Raw genomic sequence first — 8,335 nt, forward strand, 5'->3', positions numbered from 1 at the left:
CCATGAAGGCCGAAGGGGAGGGTCCAGTGCCAGTGGCCACTAGGGGTCGAGAAAACAGTCTTCGGTTTAGCGGAAGAGGTAAGTGGTACCTGCCAGTATCGCTTTGTTAGGTCCAGGGTAGAGATGTACCGGGCCCTCCCCAGCTGGTCCAACAGCTCGTCGACCCGAGGCATGGGATAGCCGTCGAACTCGGAACCTTAGTTGAGGCGGTGGAAGTCATTGCAGAAGCGGAGGGTGCCATCCGGCTTGGGTACCATCACAATGGGGCTGGACCATGGGCTGCGAGATGATTCGATTACCCCCAACTTCAGCATTTGTTGGATTTCCTCCTCAATGGCCTGCTGACGAGCTTCTGGGAGTCGGTAGGGCCGTTGCCTGACGATCACTCCAGGGGGGGCGTTTTGATGTCATGCTGGATGACGTGGTCTGCCCGGGACGGGAGGAGAACACATCCACGAACTGACCGGCCAGGTGCTGCAGCTCGGTCTGCTGGGCAGCCGACAGATGGGGATTCATGTCGACAACCACGGGATCGGTAAGACTGAGGGTGGCGACATGGTCCCTGGTCCCATGCCATTTCTTCAGCAGGTTGACGTGGTATAACTGCTCTGCTTGTCTTCTTCCAGGTTGGCACAGGCGGTAAGTAACTGGTCCGACCTTCTTGATGACCGTATACGGACCTTGCCATGACGCAAGGAACTTGCAAGCAGAGGTGGGGACCAGAACCATGACCCTGTCTCCCGGTTGGAACTCCCATGGTTGGGCTGCCCGATTGTAATGGCGTTGTTGGGCCTGCTGTGCCTTGCTGAGATGTTCCCAGACTAATGGCATAACCCGGTCAATCCTCTCCCTCATCTGCTTGATGTGCTCGACGACAGTGCGGTGGGGGACAGGCTGCTGCTCCCAAGCTTCCCGAGCGACATCCAGCAGCCCCCGTGGCTGGCGGCCGAACAGGAGCTCGAAGGGGGTGAAACCAGTTGAGGCCTGGGGAACCTCGCGGATTCCAAAGAAGACGTAGGGAATCATGAGGTCCCAATCCCGCTTATCCTCCGTCGCTACACTTCGGAGCATCTGTTTGAGGGTCTGATTGAAGCATTCCATTAGTCCGTCGGTCTGTGGATGGTAGACAGTTGTCCTCAACTGTTTCACCCGCAGCAGCCTGCAGAGGTCTGCCATTAGCCAGGACATGAACGGCGTTCCCTTGTCGGTCAGTATTTTGGCCGGGATGCCGACTCGGCTGGCCAACAGAAATAGCTCCTGGGCGATGGCTTTCGCTGTGGCTTTCTGCAGGGGGACTGCTTCTGGATACCAGGTGGCATAGTCAACGATGACAAGGATGTGTTCATGCCCTCGGGCAGACTTAAGCAACGGCCCCACAAGATCCAATCCAATACGCTCGAAGGGCACCTCGATAATGGGTAAGGGGATGAGCGGGCTGGGGGGAGTCCTGGGCGCCAAGCGGTGGCAGGTCAGGCAGGCTTTGCAGAATCCCTTCACATCAGCCTCCAGGACTGGCCAATGGAAACGATCCGGGATCTGCTGGATGGTGTTGGCCACCCCTAGGTGACCTGCCATCGGATGGGAATGGGCTAGCTCCAGGATGGTCTCCGTCTTTGTCCGGGGAACGACTAGAAGTTCCTTCTCCTCCCTCCTTCGCTGGCAGTATAGCAGACCCCTTTGGACAATGAAGTGTGGGAGAGGATGGGGCCGTAGGAGCACGTCTTTGTCGTCGATGACACAGTTGGGCCTGGATGAGGGTGACCGCACTGCCCGACTCCAGAAGCGCCTGCACGGGTTTTCCATTGACTTTGATGTCCGCCTGTGGAGCCGCAGGTGGGACACGCTGATGCAGCCCGCCAGCCAAGTCCGTGGAGGTGTCGTGGGTTCAGCGGTGGGCATTGGCTCATCCATTGGAGAGGGAACCGTCACTCTGCCAACTGCGTGCAAGGTGCCTTCCAGCGTGCGCCGCTCCTGGACCACCCTCCGGGAAAACGGCAGCACTCTCTCCCCAGACTCCCGGTGGTGAATGGCATCCGCCAGCTCGATCGCCTCCACAAGGGCGAGGACGGTGACGGGGTCCCTCATTCCCACCGCCTGACGATGGGACCGAGGCAGGGCGTGGAGGAGGCGATCGATGACCACTCGTTCCACTACTTGAGCTGCGGTGGGTTCCCCTTCCAGCAGCCAATGTTGAGCCAGGCGGGTGAGTTCGGCGGCCTGAGCACGGGCTGGCACCTGGGCTTTATACTCCCACTCGTAGAACTGTTGCGCTGCGCAGATGGGGGAAAGACCCAGCCTGGCGAGGATTTCACGCTTCGCTTCCATGTAGTCTCCCGCGATCGCGGGGGAAAGTGAAAAATAAGCCAAAGCCCAGTCTTCCAAAGCCCATCCCTCACAGTTGGCGGTGGTTTCAAATACTTGTAAGTATGCTTCAACATCATCGTGGGCCATCATCTTGGTAAGAGCCCGCATTCGTGGGTCAGGTAGTGGAACCGGCTGGGCAGCTTGGGCACGGATGGCAGCGAGCTCTTCTTCAGTTCTGGCCTGCCGAGTGGCCAGATGTTCCACAATTTGCTACTGGCGGATGCTTACTTCAGTAAGGCGCTGCAGTAGCTCGTCCAGCTCCATGGGGAGAGAGGGCGCCAATCAGTGCTGAAGGGAGTAAACACAAAAAAATATTTTCAGTGCGGTGCAATGCAAACACTTGTGTGTGATTCTTCATGCAAGTGCCCGCATTCTCCACCAGGTGTCACGGGTGAAGAATCACACAACAAGGCAGCTCAGTGAAAATCCCCGGAAGGTGGATTTATTAATACTTTTTAAAGGTGAGGTAAGAAGAAATAAGGTAGGTCAGTGGTTCCCAACCTTTTTTTGTCTGAGGCCCCCTTTTTGCCAAGAAAATATTTTAAGGCCCCCTTCACATTTAATGATATTATAGCTCTTGTAAGCTTGCAGCAAGGATGACAAAATGTTGTTTTCAAACAAATGGTATGTTTATTACAATAACCAGATATGTTTATGCACAAACAATAGCCTATAATAATATTGAAAATACAATAAAAACATCACTAGGCCATTTGCAATTAAAAAACTTAAGCCTAGGAGTATTGGCCCTATTTAAAACACAATAACAAAAATATCAGTATTCACACTGGTTTGGAAAAAAAAATGAATATAGGCTATTACAAAATAACTGCTGTCTGGCACCTCAATACTTGCATGTTATTTGTGAGGCTTTATCAATCAGTGTGAGGATTGCTGCTGGCAGTGAGTAATAATTTGGTCAATGCGTGGAGAGATCTTTGACAGGGCAAGACGCATATCATCCTCAAGGGTCAGTCTGGCCCTGTATTTGGTTTTAAGGGCTGTCATGGTTGAAAACCCAGCTTCACAAAGGTAGGTGGTGCTAAAGGGAATCAGCACCTTCATTGCAGCTGTGTGACAGACTGGGTATTCTTCTGCAGTTTCAGACCAGAATGACTCCAATGGAACCTCACTGAAATGGGCTTTAAGGCTGGAATCAGAGGATATTTCTATAAGCTCTTCCAGCAGTCTTGATGGCAGAGTAGCTGGAAGCTTTGGTTCAATGTTCTTAGTGAAAGGGTTTGTGATCCACAGAAAATCAGCTGCCTGCTCCTCATTTAGAGCTGGGAAATAACTATCAAATTTTTCCAGGACCTTTGATAGATGCATTGTTATTTGACGTTGAATGATTTTAAAATCCAAATGTCTGTCTGCAATAAATGCATGGGTATGCTCAAACATGTCACTGATTCCAGAGGAGACACGGGTTTTCCACATGTGAAGTTTTCTTTTGAAAGCCTCTACTCGTTCATGCTGCACCACAGTGTTTATGTTTGCACCTTGCATTGCTCTTTAAGCTTGTTCATTTCACCAAATATGTCTGAAAGGTAGCTGAGTTGAGCGAGCAATTTGTCATCGTCCAAAAACTCTGCAAGGTCTGGTCTCTTGTCCGCAAGAAAGTCACGCAACTCCTCCCTCAGGTTGAACAGACGCATCAGCACCCGCCCTCTGGATAGACACCTCACATCAGTGTGCATCAGCAGGGTATGGTAATCAGCGCCTACCTCTTTGCAGAGAGCAGTGAATAACCGGGAGTTTGTGGCTCTGGCTTTCTTTTTTAGCAAGCGCCTCTCTGTGCAAAAAGCAGTACGTTGAAACCACAAGGGGTGCAACCTCTTTGATGCGCTGAACTACCCCGGACTGCCTGCCAGTCATCGCGGCAGCTCCATCAGTACGAACCCCAATACAGTCGCTCCAGTTTATCTCATTTGATCTCATGAAATTATCCAAAGTTTCAAAAATATTGTTTGTCATCGTCGTGGTACGTAGCTCTTTGCAAAACAAAAAATTTGGAGCAGTGCCATTTTTGACACGTCTGTAGACTCGTCTATTTGAAGTGCAAAGTTATTACCACGAAGTCGCGCAGAAAGTTGATCTCTCACGTCTTCTGACATTGTTTCGATGCGATGTTTGACCGTATTATTTGATAATGGTATCTTGGCCAGTTGTTTTGATTTATCCTCTCCAAATAATTCCTTCACAATCTCTGTTGCGCATGGCAAAATCAAAGTTTCTGCAACTGTATGCCCTTTCTTTTTTTTGGCGATTTTTTCAGCAACTGTATACGATATTTTTACTTCAAATCTTTTTATTGGTCTTTTGTGGGACAATACAGTTTGAATAACAATAACAAGGTGATCAATAGGATATTGTCCATTATACAACCCTTCTACAATTCCCTCATTCTTAACACAGATAAAAAAATAATTGATAAAAAAATAAAAATAAATAAACAAATAATAATAATAATAATAAATAAATAAAAGTGGAATACAATAAATATAGTTAACCAATAAGTCAATAAGTGACCAAAAAAAAAAAACCTTATAATATTTAATAATTAATATTACATGTTGCCAGTTACAGGTGCACAAGGTAGGCCTTTAATATAGTCTAAAAAGGGATCCCAAGTCTTATAAAAGGATTTAATTGAACCAGAGAGTGAACATCTTAACTTTTCAAGTCTGATACAGTAAAAAATGTCCTGTATCCACTTGTCCTGAGTCGGGGGGGGGGGGGGGGGTAGTGTGCTTCCACTTAAGAAGGATAGCTCGTCTGGCCAGGATCGTGGTAAAAGCAATAACCTTGCTATCTCTGGCTGTCCAATGAGATCTAATGGATACTCCAAAGAGAGCTAACAAGGGGTCAGGGTCTATATTAGTGTTGAGAGCTTTACTGAATGTATCAAATACACTTGACCAAAAAGTTACCAGCTGTGTGCAGGTCCAAAACATATGCAGATGATCGGCAGGTGAATGCTTACAACGGTTACAGGCAGAGCTTCTGTCTGGGAAAAATTTAGCCAACTGGGCATTAGTTAAGTGAGCTCTGAATAGTATTTTAGACTGCATCAAGCCATGCCTAGCACATATGGAAGAGGAGTGAACCTGGGTCAGGATGTTATGCCATAGTTCCTCTGTAATTGTAACTCGAAGGTCATGCTCCCAGGTATCTTTAAGAGTGTCCGTAGGGTCCACTTTAATTGAATTTATTAAATTATAAATGACAGAGTCTAAATGTTTATGGTTAAAATTCAAATCAAGGAACTGATCAATAAGCGTTTCAGGGGGACGATTAGGAAAGTGGGGGAACTGCTTCTGTATGAAGTGTCTGATTTGGAAAAAACAAAATAAATGGTGACTGGGTAAATTGTGCTTTTTAGCTAAAGATAGCTGATGTTTTGAAAGAGCTGCAGAATCTGGATCTTTATAAATCTGCTGGGCTTGACAATCTGGACCCTCTCTTTTTAAAACTATCAGCTGATATTATTGCAACCCCTATTACCAGCCTATTCAACCTCTCTTTTGTTTCATGTGAGATTCCTAGAGACTGGAAAGCAGCTGCGGTCATCCCCCTTTTTAAAGGGGGAGACTCTTTAGATCCAAATTGTTATAGACCTATATCTATTCTGCCATGTCTCGCTAAAATTTTCGAAAGCCAAGTTAATAAACAGATTACAGAATATTTGGAATCCCATAGTATGTTCTCTGCTATGCAATCTGGTTTTCGTGCTGGTCATGGATGTACTTCAGCTACGCTCAAGGTACTTAACGATATTATAACCTCTATTGATAGAAGACATTATTGTGCAGCCATTTTTATCGATCTTGCCAAGGCGTTTGACTCTGTCAATCCTCACATTCTTATTGGCAGACTCAATAGCCTTGGTTTTTCAAGTGACTGCATTGCTTGGTTTTCCAACTATTTCTTAGATAGAGTTCAGTGCGTAAAATCGGATGGTCTGCTGTCCAGTCCTCTGGTAGTCTCTATGGGGGTGCCCCAAGGCTCAATTCTTGGGCCAACCCTATTCTCTATGTACATTAATGATGTTGCTAGGGCTGCTGGTGATTCGCTGATCCATTTGTATGCAGATGACACCATTTTATATACATCTGGCCCCTCTTTAGATTCTGTATTGATTAACCTTCAAACAAGTTTTAATGCCATACAATACGCTTTCCGTGATCTTCAACTGCTTTTAAACGCTAGTAAGACCAAATGCATGCTTTTTAATCGAACACTGCCCATAGCGGCAAACCAGGCTACCATCACTACTCTTGACGGGGCTGACCTAGAGTATGTGGACTCTTACAAATATTTAGGTGTCTGGTTAGACTGTAAACTTAACTTCCAGATTCATATAAACTATCTCCAATCCAAAATTAAATCTAGAATTGGCTTTCTATTTCGTCACAAAGCATCCTTCACTTATGCTGCCAAATATGTCCTTGTAAAACTTACTATTTTACCAATCTTTGATTTTGGAGATGTTATCTATAATATAGCCTCCAAAACTCTGCTTACTAAACTGGACGTTATTTATCATAGTGCTATCCGTTTTGTTACCAAAGCTCCTTACACTGCTCATCATTGCGATCTTTACTCTTCTATTGGTTGGCCATCACTATATACTCTTCGCCGTATTCATTGGCTTCAAGTTATTTACAAGTCTTTACTAGGCATCTCTCCGCCCTATCTTAGCTCCCTGGTAACTATAGCAACATCTACACGTAGTACGCGCTTCGCCAGGTATATTTTATTGGCTGTCCCTAAAGCTTATACCTCTTTTGGTCGCCGTTCCTTCCAGTTCTCTGCTGCCTATGACTGGAATGAATTGCAAAAATCTTTGAAACTAGAGGTTCCAATTTCTTTAACTGATTTTAAGCATCAGCTGTCAAAATTGTTTACTGATCACTGTACCTGTTTATAGCCTCTTATTTTTTTTTTATTGTGTATTTTAGTATTCTTAGTTGCACTTTATTGTTTGCATTTTCATATTTTCAATGTTGATTTAGCGTAAATCTGTAATTTATTTTATTACTATGGCCTATTTATTTCCCTACTTTTTTAATATATTGTATATTGTATTATATTTTGTTTCTTTCTGTATATGGATTGGTTTATTGATTGTATGTTTATTTATTTTTATGTGTAACTTTATGTTGTTGTTTTCGTCGCACTGTTTAGCCTTGTCTTGGCCAGGTCGCAGTTGTACATGAGAACTTGTTCTCAACTGATTTTATCTGGTTAAACAAAGGTTAAATAAAAAAAAAAAAAAAAAGAGGAAAATGAGGCAAAGACACCTTCTTCATAGAGGTCATTAATCTTGAGAAGGCCATTTAAAGACCAAACACTGAATGCGGGGTCTGAATTGGATGGGGGGGGGGGGGAGTAATTGTTTAAGATAGGCATTTGAATAGAACCTCTGTGTGAGCCATAATGTTTCCTAAATTGCACCCAGATTTTAAGGGTACTGGTGACTACTGGATTTTTTGAGACTTTACTTAAAACTAAGGGGAGTTGAGAACAGACAATAGAATAAAGAGAACATTTTGTCGAAGAAGTTTCAGTATGCACCCAAGGAGGGCAACTGTCAGAGTAGCTATCTCTGTTCCAAAAAAGAAGCTTATGAATATTGCAGGCCCAATAGTATTGCTGGAAATTGGGCAGTGCTAGGCTTCCCTTAGCCTTAGGGAGTTGTAAGATTGACTTCTTAAGGCGAGCAGGTTTATTTCCCCACAGAAATGAACGCAAAATACTATCAAAGCCATTAAAGAATGATTTATTTTTGGGAATCGGTAAGTGTTGAAAAAGGTACAGAAATTTAGGCAAAATTACCATTTTGACCAAATACGGCCTACAAGGGATAGAGGCAGAGCCAGAATTTTAAAGTCTACATTCAACAGCGATATCGGTCTATAACTACTGCATAAGGTGGGATCTTTATCCTTCTTAAGGAGCAAAGAAATAG

Source organism: Garra rufa, chromosome 22, assembly GCF_049309525.1.
Source record: "Garra rufa chromosome 22, GarRuf1.0, whole genome shotgun sequence".
NCBI classification, from domain to species: Eukaryota; Metazoa; Chordata; class Actinopteri; order Cypriniformes; family Cyprinidae; genus Garra; species Garra rufa.